Raw genomic sequence first — 18921 nt, forward strand, 5'->3', positions numbered from 1 at the left:
CTAATTCGCACAAATACAAGTGTGTGAATTGGAAAATGTGATTTTTTATATCCCACTTTCCCTGAGACACCCTCGGAGAATGGGGTCAAGGCCAGAGTTGGCCATTACTAGCGACACTTCGGTTACTGGCCCAAAGCTCATACCGCCTGGCTACCTGCCTCCAGTGGTCGGCCTTTTAGGCGTCCGACTCTCATCTCTCGGCCATGTAGGGAATGGCTCAAAGCAGGGCTGTTGACGCTGAGCGAAAAGGGAAGAAGGAGGGTATGTGGGTTATGACATTCAGCAGCTGGCTGGCCAGAGGGCTCCTCAATGGGAGTCATGGGGATGATGATGTTGTCTGTGTCCCAGACGTGGAAGGCGTTGTGGTGGGAGTTGGTCATGATGGGGGCATGTGGGAAGGACCGCAGGGCTTCAGGTCACCATCCTTCAGGGGATCAGGCTCCACGGGACCCAGCAGGCAGTCTGTGTGGAGAGAGAAGTGGGGACAGATGGTGTGATTAGTAGCATAAAATGAATGGGGGTTAGAGATATGACTCCATTTCTCCTAGGTTTCTCCAGTTCATAAAATGTAGGCTATTATCACATCCAAATATTTCACAAAGCCTGATTAAAACAATAGAAACTCAATGGGTACAAATTGTCTTCAGCAGGCAGTCAGTGGATAGAGAGAGGTGGATGGTGTGATTTAGGGCCTACTTTGTACCTACTTAGGCCGATCATGCCTCAAGGAGCATAGGCTATCCGCGACTCTCTGTGATTAGTAGGATAGAAACAAATGGGGGCCGGTATTACACAATCCTCCTATACAGTAGATTCTCCCACAAAAGCATTACATTTGCTTTAAGTCAAAATCGTTTCCCACAGAGACCTGCTAACAAAGTCAATGGGTCCAAAGTATCTTCTCTAAGAAATTCTGCAATTGCAATGATCTATTAATACTCCACTCTAGCCTACAGTGCTGATGTGTGCAGTCAACATGTCAGTCTGAATCTCATTCCTTATCCTCTAAGGTAACCCCTTTCAACTGCTGTACAGTCAGAAACCTAATAGGCTAAAACATATCTCAAATGTACAATTATCCATCAATAGATTGATACACTCCAGTGTACACTACATACAGTATGTTCTTTCTACTTAAAACTCTGATCAATATAGTACTGGAACTTTAAAAGAGAACACTATCACAGTATGTGCAGGTTACCTGTTAAGCTAATCACAATCTCGAGTAACATTCCTTGTCCTAAATTCCCCCAAGAGATTAACTATGAGCTATTTCCAGGGCCAGGTCCTTGATTTTCTTTAAAACTCTGATCAATATAATACTGAGTACTGAGCGCAGGTAACCCGTTAGGTTAATCCCAATCTCAAGTAACATCCCTTGTCCTTAAAGCCCCCCAACTACCTGCTATGTCCAGGGCCAGGTCCTTGATGAGGTGACCAACGATAGCGTAAGCCACAGCCACCACCACGACAGCTGCCATCAGCAGATATAGCATGGATTTAGGCAGCTGGATAATGTCCCTAGGAGGAGGCTTATACTCCTTATAGAGAATATCCTCATCATTAATAAGGATTTTGATCAAATGTCCTGCTTTGTCTGTTAAGTTCAAACTTTTCACGACGTCCATGTTGGCGGTGATCCGCTGCTTTGTAAATGCAGGATGTTTTCTGCGATGAGTTCCTTCACAACGTCCACAAAGTTACTCCACAATGTCCGGAGGTTGTAGGATTCTCTTATCCAAGCCTTTCAATGAGTCAATGCTGCATGCAGACTTAAATACACAGAATAAGAAGTACATTAACTGACTGTGTATTCATTTCAACAAATGGACACAAAAGCAAATGCGTGGCATATTATTCACTCAATATCATGAAAAGAAAATGAGTCATTGATAGAGACTGATTTCAAGTACCACCTCTAAACACAAATAGGCTGGGGAAAAACATAAAACGCTCACCTTGGAATTTCAATTGTAAAGTGAATGCTGTCCACCAAAATCAACTTTGATCAGGTCTTCACAACCACCTGTTCTTTTATGTTCGATCATATTGGGATATGTGATCACACATAACTCTTTGAAAAAGTGTTCCAGTGTTGCCTAGGTGAGCAAGCAGGGGAGGTTCCTTAGCAGGAGAGCTTGATCTAGCGTAGGTCGGAGAGCACGGTGCGGTGGCCACTGTCCAGGGTGCTGAAGGCGCTCTGGCAGTACCCTCTGGTAACAGTGATGAGAGAATAGCTCACCGAGACAGGATTGGCGGATTACTGTGAGAGAACAAGAAACCTCGGGTAGTCCCGCCCCTAATCCACTCCCCCATGATCAAACCAGAGGATCAGAACAGAAGTCAATGCAAAAGAAGGTAGTGTCGGTTGACAATCAGCTTGTCTCTCGTGGACAGATGAAACGGTGAGAATCTGTCAAGGCTCACGTAGAATTGTGATTACGAGCAGCAGTAGTTCCTGCTTTTGGGTTTTCGTCATTTATTATTCACTGAAGGCGTGCTTAAGATGGTGCGGTGATTTTCAAGCCTGTATGCAGATGATAAAAGGTTTCCACTAGATTCCACAGCTACAAAGTCAGAATTGGCTAAATTTGCTTCCTTCCTTAGCACAAAGGTAATGATCGAATCCCAAATCACCCCTTCCCCCCCTCGGGCCTCCATTTGCGTTCACACACGCCTCCACCATATGCACAAGTGTCCCTCAAAGCTGAAGGAGTGAAAATTATGTAGGGAGTACGGAAGGGACTAATTCGACTAGAGCTGGGACGATAAACCGAACACCGACCATACCGATAATTTATTGCAGCTATTTTGCTGATAACGTTCATTATGATAAGTAGCCTATAGTAAAATGTGAAGTTTGAAATTAAATATGTTTGCTAATATGTGTGATTATAAATGAGACAATGGCTACAACCATCAAACTAGTAGTAGTTTAAAGGATGATTTTTTAAAAACTGTGCTGCACATCATTATAAACTTATTGTTCTATGTATTGTTATCGAATCAATTTAGGCAATTTTTTGCAATATGGATTTTATCCATATTTCGCCCAGCTCTAAATTAGACCCTCCAACAACCACTTCGACCAGAACGAAGTGGAATCCCATAAGGCACCGCAGTATTTTTGAGTTTGCGTAAATTAGGTATGCCTAATTACATGCCTTGTGCATTTGACTGTCATATTTCTATATTTCACGTGTAAAAGATGAAATACCTCCCAAATGAAATGATTAACTATTCCCAAGGGTTATATCTTGTAAAACGACAGGGGGAGATTTGTTCATTTGAGTTTCATGCTCATTTCATTATTTATAAGTGGAACATGAATTGCATCATTCAAGTCACGATTCTGTCTCGAAGTTGATGAGTTTACTCACCCCCTCGTCACTCTCTGGAAGTCACCCTCTGAGTTATCAGCAACACATGACAACGGATAGCGGACTAAACTCACACTCCATTGTGAAAAAAAGTTTCTGATGACTCCACCAACGGAGTGGAGCAGAAACCAAGCTTTGTGGAATCTAGCTGCGACTACATTGATTCCCCCAAGGTGAATACTTAAAAATATATATATAATATAAAATGACTACCTTGTACCTATGTTTGTCCTCTGTAGTTGTGTGTATTTCTTTGTTTGCTGAAATCAATGAGCAAACAGTCAGTATTTACTTGATTTAACATTTATTGAAAAAAATATGGATTTCACCAAAAAAAAACAGGCATGCAACTACAGAGGACAAACATAAGTACAAGGTAGGCGTTTCATTATTATTATTCATTGACCTTGGGGCATATCAATGTAGTCTGAGCTAGATTCCACAAAGCCTGGTCTCTGCACCACTCCGTTGGTGGAATCAACATAAACTTCCTTCACTATGGAGTGGAGTCCACTAGACCAGTGGTTCCCAAACTGTGGGGAGCGGGCTCAGTCCAGCTTTCCAGCTTTCAACTTACTCTGGAAAGTTGTAATAGTAGTCACCTTGTCCTAGAGAGATTTACATGGTTATGAAAATGTCATGCCTGGGTAAGACCGAGTGGTGCAGTGGATAAAGGCACTGCATCTCAGTGCAAGAGGTTTAGCTATAGTCCCTGGTTCAAAACCAGGCTGTATCACATATAGATGTGATAATTCTATAGTCCCATAGGGTGTTGTCTGGCATAGGTCGTCATTGTAAATAAGAATTTGTTCTAAACTGACTTGCCTAGTTAAATAGAGGTTAACTTAAACAAATAACAAAAATATTTAAGCCTACACAAAACACAGCCCTTACTTTAATTGTTTCTAAAAATCCCCTATGGAAAAAAAATGTATGGTGGAATAACAATTGCTGCCAGGTTTTATGGGTATTAGGTCTCATAATTTGGTACTCTATTCAGAAGTAAAACAGGAAATGTTTTACTTCATTCACTAGAGCATTTTACTTATAGGTAACCTAGATTAACAATCAGCAGAATTGTATAATGTCCGACTGTGGTTGTGTTAACTCAAATCAAATGTTATTCCCTCAAAATAAAAAGCTGACCCTGAAAGGCTCTCAATATTGCCCCACTAGCGCTCGAGGCTAATGTTAGGTAGCTATTTTCCCGGGAAACTAACAGGCGCGCAATTTCACATTCCATCTCAAAATCAAAGGCTTACTTTTCTTACACGGCGCTTGTAGTAAGTAGCTAGCTATTTTTGAAACATTATACTCAGAGAATTGTAACAAGGTCGTACCATTATTAACTAGCTTGCAAGCCAGGATATAGTACCAAAATTAGCTAGCTAACGTTAGCTTGTAAACAAACCGCATCGTCGCTGTAAGCGAGCTACAGGTTTTAATTCATGTAACGGCAGTACAATACAAAATGCAATAACGTAAGCTAGCCAACTAGGTAATGTTACCTGTAGAAGCAGACTTTTCAAATAGCTGTCTTCTATAGAGTGCGTCGTTTTTCATTCCAGTGCATTTAGTTAAATGTTCATTTCTTATCCACCCACTAACGTTACCTACCTAACAGTTAGTTAACGTTAGCTGAAACAGCGACCCCCACTGTTCTGTCACGCGAAGTGCATTGCCATTGTACCTCCAGATATAAGGCGAAAGTCTGAACATTCACATTTACTTCTCATATGTAATCTGAAGATCTGCAAATGGATGCCTTTTTCTTTGACAAGCTGCCTTCCACCTCACAATCAACTCCTAAACCCAGACATGAGACTACCCAGGTACAGCTATTGATTGACCTTTTCTGACATTATATATCTAGTTACAGTAGATAGTTAAATCGGATTTACATCGTTGATTCTAATAGTTCCGCTGTATGTTCTTGTGATTGCAGATGAATGTCTCCTGCCCCCAGATGGACCCTGATGAAGGTCTTGGCACTGACCACGACTCAGCCAGTGAGAGATCTTCATCCATGACCATGAGCACGGATGAGAGTCAGGAACACCAGATAAGGTATTTAAAGTCCCTAGTCAAGACTCTTTATTTGTTTGTCCTACTCCGGTCTCCGTTTCAGCTCATTTATTGCGCGATTTGGGGACATTTAGTAAAGGAAGAAACTCAAAGGAAAGTCACGTCATCTGTGGAAAGTCAACCAATGCGTTAATGTTGATTTAAGATGAATGAACTAAATGTACTTTCTTGCTTTAAGTTCCAGGATAGATGACATTGGCAAGAAGGTCCAGGACCTGGTTGGGAAGATAAACGACAGCCGCACCATGGACCAGACGATTATGGACAACTTTCAGGACAAGCTAGTGGAAAAGGTATGTAGCTGACTGCCAACATCACAGTTTATCAAACCACATTTTATTGGTCGTGTACACATATTTAGCAGATGTTATTGCGGGTGTAGCAAAATGCTTATGTTCCCAGCCCCAACAGTGCAGTAATACCTAACAATACAAAACAATACACGCAAATCGCAAAAATAAAAAGGAATTAAGAAATATAAAATATTAGAACGAGCCATGTCAGAGTCCAGAATATAAATATATATGTATGTGATGCTGTGTATAGGCATTATGGACAGTATATGAATAGAAAAGGTGTGTACAGTAGTAGTTATATAGTAAAAGCCTTGACTAGAATACAGTATATACATATGAAGTGGGTAAAACAGTATGGAAACATCATTAAAGTGACCAGTGTTCAATGACTATGTACATAGGGCATAGTTATCACACCAGTTGCTCAACAATTCAAAATGTACTCCCAATGTGTATTTACTTCAAGAAACTAAATGCACATATGTATAAATTAGTGTTATATTATGTTATATTTGTAGGCCGTTGTGTTGTACTACATTGTCATAGACTGTCCAACAGTTTCATTATAGCGTACTCTACATGCTATTCCATGTCAATGCTCTCCATCAGGTGGGTGAGATCTGCGGGCAGATGAAGGAGCACATGTACACTGTCTATGAGGAAAACAGCCATGCCATGCAGGTCACGCTCCAGGAGCTGACTCTGGTGCTGGAGAGCTGCAGTAAGCTCAACACTGAGCTCCACACCGTCTCCCAGGCCCTGGCAGGACTCAACAGGGGCCTGACTCTGCACCGGAGTACTGAGTGACTACACTCTTAGAAATAAAGGGTTCCAAAGGGGTTCTTTGCCTGTCCCCATAGGAGAACCCTTCTTGGTTCCAGGTAGTATCCTATTAGTTCCATGTAGTACCCATAAAGAACACTTTACACAGAGGGTTCCACATGGAAACCAAAAAGGGTTCTCCTGTGGGGACAGCCGAAGAACCCTTTTGGAACCCTTTTTTCTAAATGTAGTTTGACAGCCTTTGGAAAACCATTGATGACCCCACTGTACTGTGCCAGCCCCCGTGCAGTGGTTGGTTATAGTATAACGGTGCTGGTTCAAGTGTTAACTAGCTGATTAAATATACCTGCCTTGTAGTTTCAAGTCTGGTGCTTTTGTAAGTGCTGTTTTGGTTAATAAACCTGAGTGTGTTGTTACAAAGCCAAGGCTCGCTTCTTTGTCATTTCAGTTAGTGTGATTGTGTGTCAATGGCTTTTTTGACCAGATTATGTGAAATAATGAGAAAGAAAATCATTTGCAAATGATTCCCTAATCCTATTACTATTTCGATATGGCAGATCATTGAATTGGGATATTCTCTGTCCTCAAACTGGGCACTGATTTAGGTCAGCCGTCGGTATCACAATTACGAAATTACACAATTCATAATTTCAAAATATGCTTTATGTACAGTTCATTTCTTTCACCTAGAAATAAATCAAATAGACCAGTTGTGAACAAATCTCTAAAGATACACATACATACTGTACAACCTCTCACCCATTAAGTGAACTTATTCCATAACATATCTTTCTAATCGATACAGATCCCTTATCAACATGCTACATGCCATTGTGACATCCCTTCGTAGTAGGAGACTGAAGCTACTGTATCAACATTCAAGCTGACATTGTATTTCAATCGTAGATTGATTGAGTACAGGTACATAAGCAAAACAAAAACCGTCTCATATTTGGACCCGGTGTTTCTTTCAGGTTGACTTTTACTTTAATATTCTCTCACCAAACAAAGGCACTTGGGGATGGAAGTCCATCAGCAGTCAGGCACACACCCTCACTGATTACTTCTCAGAAGGCAGATAGATGGGCAGCTCAAGGCTTTCCCAGTCTACTTTAAGTCCGTTATTCAGTCCGTTGTAATAGGAGGACAAGGAGGAGAGTTTACTTCTCAACAGTGAATGACTGCAGTCCAGTGATGGCTCGGCCCAGGATCAAGGCATGGATGTCATGGGTACCTAGAAGAACAAGCAAACACAACGGCATTGTGGGTAGATTATTTGATAAGAGAAATGTGCAAGTGAGGCTAAACTTTTTAATTTAAATTACATTAGATATTGTAGGGCTATATAATACATACATACTGAGAGCACAGGAGGTTGGTGGCATCTTAATTGAGGAGGACAGGCTCGTGGTAATGGCCGGAGCTGAATAAGTGGAATGGTATCAAACACATGGGTTTGATGCCATTCCATTTACTCCGTTCCAGACATTATTATGACCCGTCCTTCCCTCAGCAGCCTCCACTGACTGAGAATTATACCACAAAACCAACAAGTAACTGTAACACTTCATTTGTACACTACTGACCTCTGTTGGTCATCCAGTCTCATTGTCTCTCTCCAATCCAGCCTACTTTCTGCTCATGTTCCAATCACCTGTTCTCCTATCCAACCTTTCCATCCTTTAAATACCATATTCAATCAATCTTCTCCTCACCTTCGTATGTGTTGACGGCCTCCAGGTTCATGACGTGTCTGATAATGTGGTACTCGTCTGCGATGCCGTTGCCTCCCAACATGTCTCGGGCCTGCCTGGCGATGTCCAGGGACTTCCCACAGCTGTTCCTCTTCAGCATGGAGATCATCTCAGGGGCCGCTCTGAGGGAGGGAAGACACACAGGATAGAGATCAGTGTTTAATATAATGAAGAAAGATGGACACATACAGTACACACACAGAGATAGTCTCTCTTCACATATAAAAACTGAAACTAGTACACAGACGAATGCATAAACACACATTGCAGTCTCTCCTCACATCCAAAAGCAAACATTTCACTCACTCAGTGGGGACAACACTCACTTCTTGTCATCGATGAGTCTGCCTAGTGCCAGACAGGACTGCAGGCCGATGGTGATCTCTGTCAGCATGTCAGCCATCTTCTTCTGCATCAGCTGGTTCCTGGCCAAGGGCACGCCAAACTGGATCCTGAATGGACCAAAACAAAAGAGAACGAATCAGATGTCAGCAACATAGAATAGGGTCCTAAAATGCTGAAAGAAGAGGCAGGATGGCAGCTTGACTCCCTTCAATACTCTTTACTACTGAGGGAACGTCTTCCTGAACAAGCTACTTCATCCGTTCATACCAAAAAGTGCTCTGAATGAATAGAGTTGATGACATAATGAGTAGGGAGAGAGGTGTTTACCTGTCCAGTGTGTACTGGCGGGCAGCGTGGAAGCAGAACTCGGCAGCACCTAGAGCTCCCCAGGCGATACCGTAGCGGGCGTTATTCAGGCAGCCGAAGGGACCCTGACCAGAAATTAGACATATACAGTATTATATTTTAACAGAGCACCTTTTCTTCATCTTTAGAGAACTGACTTTGTTTTCTAGATCACATCTCAAGAGTTCTCTAAACATACAGTATCTCGGCCAGTAACTTTGATTCAGTCAGAATTGTTCCTATAGTACATCATTTTATTTAAAGTATTTCTAAACATCATTATGTGTTTGAGTCCAACAGTTAGGCATACTCACAGCCAGTCCAGAGACGTTAGGCAACATATTCTCTTGGGGCACCTCCACCTCGTCCATCAGGATCATGCCCGTGGCCGACGCCCGCAGAGAGAACTTGCCCTCGATCTTAGGCGTTGCCAGGCCCTTCATGCCACGCTCAAGGATGAAGCCTCTGATCCTGCCATCCTCACACTTGGCCCAGACCACCGCGATGTCTGCCACGGGTGAGTTGGTGATCCTGGGGAATAGGGGAGAGAATACGCTAAATCAGTTACCCATAGTGAGAGTTAGGGTATTATAGGTTCAACTACATCATATATGAGGGTAAGCGTATATAATATGCTGGGGAGGGGGGGACAAGCAGGGAAAAGCTAAAGGGCCAACTAGAAGAGCTCATAATTATGGCCCTGAGTTTTAATACAAGGGCAATGGGGTTATTGCTTGCATTACGAAACATATATAGAGACGTAACAGTGCCAACAGTCTGGCGTGGGCTTTGCCAACAACTGGTGTAAGGTTACTGCATCTATATATGGATGGCTATGCATGAAGCTGTGCATGAGGTCCCTCTCATAACGTTCTTTCCATAATGAGACGGTCACACGTACATCTAACCTTCATGTCATGCCACCTAAGTTTCCCACAGTGGAGACAACAAACATTGTGGAAGTACTGTTTGTTACACCTGCATTTTTCAGCAGCCATATAACTGAAGGGATATGTCTCCTCATTGGGACATTTTATAGTTGACTCATAACTACTCTACCTACCTAGCCTGGTCTTTCAAAGAAGTGAACTAAAGCAGAAACGTATGTTAACCCAGACTAGAACCTCCCCAGTCAGACATACATGCCGACTGGTCAGATAGATAGACTGGTACCCAGGTTAGAAGAACCTTACCATGTCTTGGCTCCGCTGATGGTGAAGGTGCTACTGGAGGGGTTGTATTTGGCCTTGGTCTCCATGCCCGCGGGTCACTGCCGTGGTTGGGCTCAGTCAGGCCGAAACAGCCCAAGATCTCCCCACGAGCTACAGCATTACAGAGAGAGATGGGATTATGAAGAGGCCTTATCTAACTGGAATATGAGCTCTGCTTCAGTCTGCATTAGTTTCATTCTCACTTTCGCACCACATTTACTTTGTACAACAACTTAGACTTTTGTCTATGTGCCAATATTAACTATCTATAAACACTTGTTGTTTGTTCATCTACGTTATTTTTTCATACTATATACTTATGAACCGAAAATGATTGATACTGACCGAACCAACCATTTATTGAGGACATTGATATTGAGGACATTGATATCGATAATAACGATAAGAATCCTTTACTAGAGGAATGTGAAGTTTGAAATGAAGTAAGTCTGCTAATATGGGCTATTGCTAATGGGACAATTGATAGCTGAGTGAGTGCAGGTTTTTCCTTTCTTCAATCGATAGCTACAACATCTAAAGTAGTAGTAGTTTTAAGGGTAATGTAAAAAGTAACTGGCGCACATTAATGTTATGAATTTATTGTTATTGTGATACTTCAGTCAATTTATCAGGATATGGATTTTTTTTCCATATCGCCCAGCTCTAGTTTCTATACTATGTGTCATTTTACTATGGAACATATAGTAGTTATTGCTTACCTAGCCTGGGTAGCCACTTCTCCTTCTGTTCCTCTGTGCCGTAGGCGTTGATGGGGTGCATGACCAGTGAGGACTGGACACTCATGACTGAGCGGTAGCCACTGTCCACCCTCTCCACCTCCCTGGCAATGAGCCCGTAGGCCACGTAGCTGGTTCCAGCACAACCATAACCTGGGTGAAGAAGAGACAAAGTTGAGGAAGATGGACAGTTAGTGGACTAATCGAGTTGAGGATGAAGATTGAGTATGAACACATCAATAACAGGATGATGCATGTTTCATATGTTATTTACCTTGGATGGTTGGCCCCAAGACACCCAGCTCTCCCATCTCTGAGACAATCTCACGGTGGAAATCTGTGGGGGGGGGGTGAACAAACAAACAGAAAGTGAGCATGAATAAATAGTTTATAGAGAAGTTCCTTGTATGACATGAGAAGTCTTCTCTCCAGGCATAGCACCTCAGCCTGTGTTTACATTTGTGTCTGTTGGCCATGTGTCAGTGTTGACATTTATCTCCGTTGGCCTTGTGTCAGTGCTGACGTTCGTGTCCGCTGGCCATTTGTCAGTGCCTCAGCTTGTCGCTGTTGGCCATGACCATGCCTCAGCCTATGTCTGTGCTTACACACTGTGCCAGTGCTTACGTTCGTGTCTGTTGGCCATGACCATGCCTCAGCCTGTGTCTGTGCTTACACACTGTGCCAGTGCTTACGTTCGTGTCTGTTGTCCATGATGATGCCATGCCACACTGTGCCAGCCTATGTCTGTGCTTAGCCTACACTGTGCCAGTGCTTACGTTCGTGTCTGTTGGCCATGACCATGCCTCAGCCTATGTCTGTGCTGTGCCAGTGACGTGATGACCATGCCTCAGCCTATGTCTGTGCTAACACACTGTGCCAGTGCTTACGTTCGTGTCTGTTGGCCATGACCATGCCTCAGCCTATGTCTGTGCTTACACACTGTGCCAGTGCTTACATTCGTGTCTGTTGGCCATGATGATGCCTCAGCCTATGTCTGTGCTTACACACTGTGCCAGTGCTTACGTTCGTGTCTGTTGGCCATGACCATGATGCCTCAGCCTATGTCTGTGGCCATGACACACTGTGCCAGTGCTTACGTGCCAGTGCTTACATTCGTGTCTGTTGGCCATGATGATGCCCCAGCCTATGTCTGTGCTTACACACTGTGCCAGTGCTTACACACTGTGCCAGTGATGCCCCAGCCTATGTCGTGCTAACACACTGTGCCAGTGCTTGTTCGTGTCTGTTGGCCATGATGATGCCCAGCCTATGTCTGTGCTTACACACTGTGCCAGTGCTTACGTTCGTGTCTGTTGGCCATGATGATGCCCCAGCCTATGTCTGTGCTTACACACCCAGTGCTCCAGCCGTGTGTCTGTTGGCCATGATGCCTCAGCCTGTCTGTGCTTACACACTGTGCCAGTGCTTACGTTCGTGTCTGTTGGCCATGATGATGCGTGGCATTAGTTTCTCCTGGCAGTAGGTCCTGAAAGAGTCTCTGATCATCACCTCCTCCTCTGTCAGCAGGCCGTCCAGCTCCAGGGCGTCACGCCAGTTAAACTGCACCTTGGCTGTAGAGGGCCATGGGAATTAGAACATGAGGTGACACAAACATGGTGATGTCATACTGTCCACCACCACGTTTCATAATATAATACACCATGTCTGCATGTGTAGCCAGTGGCATCTAGCGGTTAAGTTTACATATGTAATACATTGGTAATGTACACAAGATGTGGTTTGTCCAATACTGTAGCTTTACGAGTTTAACTTGTATAAATGACTTACGTGCTTTTACTGGCTTCTTGGTGGTCACTTCGGCTTCTGAAAGAGTCAACGGCGCAATAAGTCATCAACCGAGACCAACACAAAAGCAGCAATACAGTCTAGACACTTAAAAATGTCACTTTAATACAATCCCATTCTATGTTATTTGTTGCTCACATGTAAACTCACCGTTTTGGGCTGGTGACGCTGCTGCTGTGCCCTGTGCCCGGGAGGCTGAGACTGCAGCACGTTTCCCAGCGTTGGAGAGCAAACGAGTCACAGCACCTCTGAGAGCCATGGTACACAGTCTGAAAGAAATCACAACACAGGACACATTTAATGGTACACTAAGGAGAGTAAAGGTTATACATTTACAAAACATGATATTATCATATTATCCATTTATTTTGAGAAAAATGTATGACATTTAAAACAATGTGATGGTCAAAAATCACATTTGAAGCATTTCAGTGACAATACTGTAAGATACTGTACCAATAATGGCAGTTATAATCTAAAGGAAAAAAATCCTATGGTACAGATTCTTGTTTTAATATCATTTTCCTGGTGTTCCTCCATAGCTCTATTTGAACGAATAAGATAAGAAATGTCATGTTTTATGGTAGCTGTCCTTCATTACACAAGCCTGTTACAAAACATTGTATAACACATGTTGAACAGCAGGTTTTAAAAAACCGTTCTGAACAGTAGCAGTAAAAACAGGTCTTCCTCCGCAACAATGTAACATTGCAGTGAGCAACTTCATGCACAACATAGTATCATTACTGTACCTGTTCTTGTCTGATAATTATTTCCGATGATCTGATAACGTCGAATGGTGATGGCCTTATCTCGTGCAATGCTGGTTGTTTTGTAATCGCTGCAATGTGACGTCAAATGGCTGCGTGGGGACAGCTTTTCATCATAAACGAGTCAAGCCAATAGACACGATACCTGTGATGTTGAAGATTATGCAACAGAGTGCGTTATGAAACTTTGATTTTGTTAACCTTGAATTAAAGCATAAAAACAAAAGCATATATATTTGCATTATAAAATTATTTAGAATGTAATGATTCATAAAGTTATGTGTGGGTTAAATACTTTTTGTCATTGATTTTTCTTTTTGGATCATTTTCCAAAAGTGAAGAATGCCACACTCAAAATGGCGCTAATGTATAGCCATCTGACCGAGGGGCGTTGGCACACTTCCTTCCCATCTCATTGGCTGTGAGTATATAAATGCCGCGTTCAAATGCTTCTCGGATTTTTTTGATTTGCCAATTCGTGAAATATGTTCGTCATATACCGCCTTCAAAACAACTGGCAACTGGGAATTCGTAAATATCCGACTTCAGTGGGGTCAAGAAAACTGGAAACTCGGAAAAAACGAGCTCCGACTGGGAAATATTATTTTGAACGGTCATCCAACTCGGAATTCCAAATCGGCCTAGAGGGCCGACTTGAAGATCACTGACGTCATTATTTGACCTCGTATATTTCAGTGTTCCCAGTTGTCTTGAATGCACCACTTGATTGTAAAAAAAATAGGTACAGCTGACAAATGGCCAAATGGACATGTGCTTCTGAAGACTAGGTTCAAAATACTGTATCTTAACCAAGCCCGAAGAGACCACAATTGTATAGGAGTGTAATATTAAAAGTATTATGCAATTATAGGGTTTATTTACCATAACCATACACATATTTGTTAAAAAAACAAAACAAAAAACATATTTGTTGAACGTTTTCAATTAAACACATTGAGAAGTGAAATGTAAGCTTTATATTAGGCAGTGGTGGAAAAAGTACACAATTGTCATACTTGAGTAAAAGTAATGATATCTTTAATAGAAAATTATTCAAGTAAAAGTGAAAGTCACCCAGTAAAATACTACTTGAGTAAAGTCTAAAAGTATTTGGTTATAAATATACTTAAGTATCAGAAGTACATGTAATTGCAAAAATATACATATAAAAGTAAAAGTATAAATCGTTTCAAATTCCCTATGAGCAAACCAGACAGCACGATGTTCTTGTTTTTTAAAATTTATGGATAGCCAGGGGAACACTCGAACACTTAGGCAATAGTTTACAAACAAAGCATTTGTGTTAAGGAGTCCTCCAGATAAGAGGCAGTAGGGATGACCTGGGATGTTCTCTTGATAAGTGTGTGAATTTAACAATTTTCCTGTCCTGCTAATGTAATGAGTACTTTTGGGTGTCCGGGAAAATGTATGGAGTAAAAATGATGTACTTTTCTTTAGGAATGTAAGTGAAGTAAAAGTAAAATTTGTCCAAAATATAAACAGTAAAGTACAGATACCCACAAAAACTACTTAAGTAGTACTTTAAAGTATTGTTACTTAATAAGTACTTTACGCCACTGATATTAGGCTATGTGGCATTAATCAGAATTGAATGACATAAGCCTAAATGTGTTTGTTTGGTGAACAACATGTGTGGTTGGGATATTTTCATATAGAAAAAGTAAATAGCTCAACAGGATACTTTGAATAGATCGGTTTGCTGAATGAAATGTGTGTATAATGATTACAGTTGTCAATGCAAATGAACAACAACATAAAATGCATTATGCAGAAATGATTAATTAGGCAAACATGATTACTCCAAGCATTCAAAGGCCAGGAAACTAAATATAAGTGTAACCTCCTTCATTATTCATGGTATGTTATGTTAGACGAATCTTGGCATAGTTCATCCACATGACACCCCTGAAAGCAAGGATAGGGTTGTCAGGGCTGACCACAATAGCCTCTATTTGCCATGTCACCCGGCCTACACGGTTGCTGAGGTAGGATCTCTCTCTCTCTTAAATCAATTGAAAGGGGCTTTATTGGCATGGGAAACATGTGTTTACATTGCCAAAACAAGTGAAATAAACAATAAACAAAAGTGAGAAGATACAAAACAACATCAACAAAAAATATTTGAATTTAACAGTAAATGTTGCACTGAAAAAGGTTTTAAAAAAGATAAAGACATTTCAAGTGTTATATTATCAGCTATGTACAGTGTTTTAGCAATGTGCAAAATAATTGCTGTACGAATAGTAGGGGAAGATAAATATGAAATTGGTGGTATTTACAATGTTGTTTGTGCTCCACTGGTTGCCCTTTTCTCAAGACAATGGACCACAAATCGTGTTGCTATGAATGCACACTGCAGTATTTCACCTACCAAATATGGGAGTTTATCAATGTTTGATTGTTTTCAAATTCTTTGTGGGTCTGTGTGATCTGTGGGAAATATGTATCTCTAATGTGGTCATTCATTTGGAAGGTTAGGAAGTGCAGCTCAGTTTCCACCTCATTTTGTGGGCAGTGGGCACATAGCCTGTCCTCTCTCGAGAGCCAGGAATGCCTACGGCAGCCTTTCTCAATAGCAAGGCTATGCTCACTGTCTGTACATAGTCAAGGATTTTCTTAATTTTGGGTCAGTCACAGTGGTCCTGTATTCTGCCACTGTTTACTCTATGTTTAGGGACAGATAGCGTTCCAATTTTCTCTGTTTCTTGGTTGATTCTTTCCAGTGTGTCAAGTAATTGTGTTGCTGTCCTGAAGCTCTGTTGGGTCATTTTATGTTTGTGAACAGAGCCAGCTGGCTGAGAAGACTCTGCAGGTGAGAGCTTTGTGGTGGAACGTGTCGACATTGTTTCCTTTTAGGTGGTCGTATAATTGAACAGCTCTTTTCTGGTGGGTCTAGTCCTAATACTCTGACTGCATTGTTTGGGGTTTTGCGTTGTACACAAAGTATATTTTGGGGTGTTTGTTCCATTTTGTGAATTATTGGTTGCTGAGGGGACCCCAGACCGCACAACCACAGAGGGCAATGGGTTCTATAACTGATTGAAATATTTTTAGCCAGATCCTGATTGTGATGTCGAGTTTTATGTTCCTCTTGATGGCGTAGAAGGCCCTTGCCTTGTCTTTTAGATTGTTCACAGCCTGGTTGAAGTTACCTGTGTTGTGGATGTTTAGGCCGAGGTAGGTATAGTTCTTTGCAGTGGTGATTTTAGCATGTAAATCTTGGTGGGGCAAAAATAAATCAAGTGGGATTTAAAAAGCCACAATACAACACTAAACAATACATGAACTGTACTATAACGGTGACAAACGGTTCCCACAAACTGTTAGGGCCTACATGAAGCTGTCCCAACAGCAGTCCCAACACCTTACCACTGCTACACCTGGCTATCAGCAGAGCCTTGTCTGGCAGCGAAACAGCTTCATTTACTGACTTTAAAAAAACATAGCTGCTATTAAACAAATATGGTTTCTAATGACAATTGAGATGTACAAACTGTGGTATAAGGGGACGACAAGTGGATAAAAGGCAATCCGTGATTTAGATTAAGACATTAATGAGCGAGTTAGGACGGACGTAGTCAATATAACCATTTTTTAAGCACTTTTGAAATGTACAGCGACAGAATTCAGAACATGGGCCGTTCTTACAGTGTTCTCCCTGTACACCATTCAGAACCATAGAATAAAAAAAGGGGCATATAAACACACAATGAAAGCTCTTACAATATTCTCTCAAATCTTTCTCTAAAACAGGCTATAGGCTACATGTGCACCACCAAGTCAGAACAGTAGGCGAAATTAAGATGGGTAAATAGACCAAATTATTAGGGTGAGGCACATGGGCCACTAACAGCAGCATACAATACATTTTTGGACTCACCTTGTTGTGCTGTGCTCACTTGAACAGGAAGGTGGTGTGACGGTCCTTCGTGGGCAAATTTTGCTGTCAAAATTTGGAATTCTCTGGATTTACGGTGATTTCAAAACATCTGGAAACACAGTTGAAATATGATGATGTCATAGATCTTCAGGTCGTAGCTCTAGAAAGAGGCCAGATTTACAATTCTGAGTTGGATGACCATTCAAAACTTATTTTCCCAGTCGGAGCTTGCTTATTCCCGACTTCCCAGTTGTCTTGAACTCACTGAAGTCAAGTTTTCGCAGTTACGAGTTAACAGTTGTTTTGAGCACGGCACAAATCACACTTCATTGACAGCATTGACCATGTTGAACGTTTATCATTTTAAATTTGGAAAATCCCAGATCTGGGACCCCACAGCCACTGTCACTGTTTCCTTCCAAACCACACATTGTTGAATTTACGATTTCCAACTTGTTGTGTAATGTTTATGTCCAATGGCCGATGAGCACCGATACGTTTTATCTATACTTTTTCTTCATTATATATCTTTGTATGAAAAGGACTAAAAAGGATTTGCTAGTAGATTGTCGACTTCATTCATGATGATGACTGCTAGCTAAGATTTTGAAAGTATGAAGTTGACATGATCAGTCCGATCAATGCTACTGTAGATATAACATGATTTGATGCCATTTTATCTGTGGCCAATGACCTTGAGCCTTCTTGGATTGGAACTTCTAATTTAACTCTATGGCAGCATCCAAAGTGCTAGAATTTTCGAGGTCTACCCTTAGACTTGGAGGTGAAGTAGTGTCCCCATGAGTGACAGAACACTGAGCCAATCGCGCCGTAAAGTTCTGTATGTCCTGTTGGCTTGATCCACCACCACAGAAAGCACTTAGCTAGGCTGAAACACTGTCATTATGGACCTGCCTTACTCAAGAAAACAAAAATAGACCATGTTTGTATGTGGCTCTATTAAGTCCATTATATATATATTTTATTTACATTGTTTGCAAACTGATATGTGACACACATTAATGACAAAATTACATGCAAAACAGGCAAGACCCCAAAATGTGGGAATTAGCATACCCCCTGAGTCTCTTCCCTGTGTAACACCTAGAGGGCAACCAGTCGGTCCATCTCCTTTATACCATGTTTCTGGCAGGATGACAATGTCTATATGCCTGATTTCCTTGGTGAAGTCTGGGTTTCTGCTCTTTAGGTGAAAAGCCTCAGAACCCCTCTCTCTCTCTCTCTCTCTCTCTCTCTCTCTCTCTCTCTCTCTCTCTCTCTCTCTCTCTCTCTCTCTCTCTCTGTGTGATTTTAACACAAGTGCTCTCTTTCTTCCTCTCTTCACTGCATGCACCTTTTTACTGTTTGCATTCTTTTCGATTTTGTTTGCTATCAAGTGAATTTTTCCACTCAAAGCTGTGAGAGATTTCCTTTAAGTTTTAACAACTTACAGTCTCTATATTTTATTTGCATGTTGTAAAGAATAATTTTGCCTAATGATTTTGACA

At 41.6% G+C, this 18921-nt stretch overlaps 1 pseudogene across 1 annotated transcript; it reads right to left on the reverse strand.

The window, feature by feature from the left end:
• Positions 1 to 7189: 7189 nt before the first annotated feature.
• LOC118371123 (glutaryl-CoA dehydrogenase, mitochondrial-like) lies at positions 7190 to 13687 on the reverse strand (annotated as a pseudogene). Its single transcript, XR_008144854.1, has 12 exons — positions 13495 to 13687; positions 12893 to 13011; positions 12725 to 12760; positions 12367 to 12507; positions 11211 to 11273; positions 10919 to 11089; positions 10182 to 10310; positions 9303 to 9519; positions 8971 to 9074; positions 8625 to 8750; positions 8260 to 8420; positions 7190 to 7778 (listed from the first exon to the last, which is right to left on the reverse strand). The product of XR_008144854.1 is annotated as a glutaryl-CoA dehydrogenase, mitochondrial-like (transcript).
• Between the last annotated feature and the right edge of the window lie 5234 nt (positions 13688 to 18921).

Source organism: Oncorhynchus keta, chromosome 10 (genome assembly GCF_023373465.1).
Source record: "Oncorhynchus keta strain PuntledgeMale-10-30-2019 chromosome 10, Oket_V2, whole genome shotgun sequence".
Lineage (NCBI taxonomy): Eukaryota > Metazoa > Chordata > Actinopteri > Salmoniformes > Salmonidae > Oncorhynchus > Oncorhynchus keta.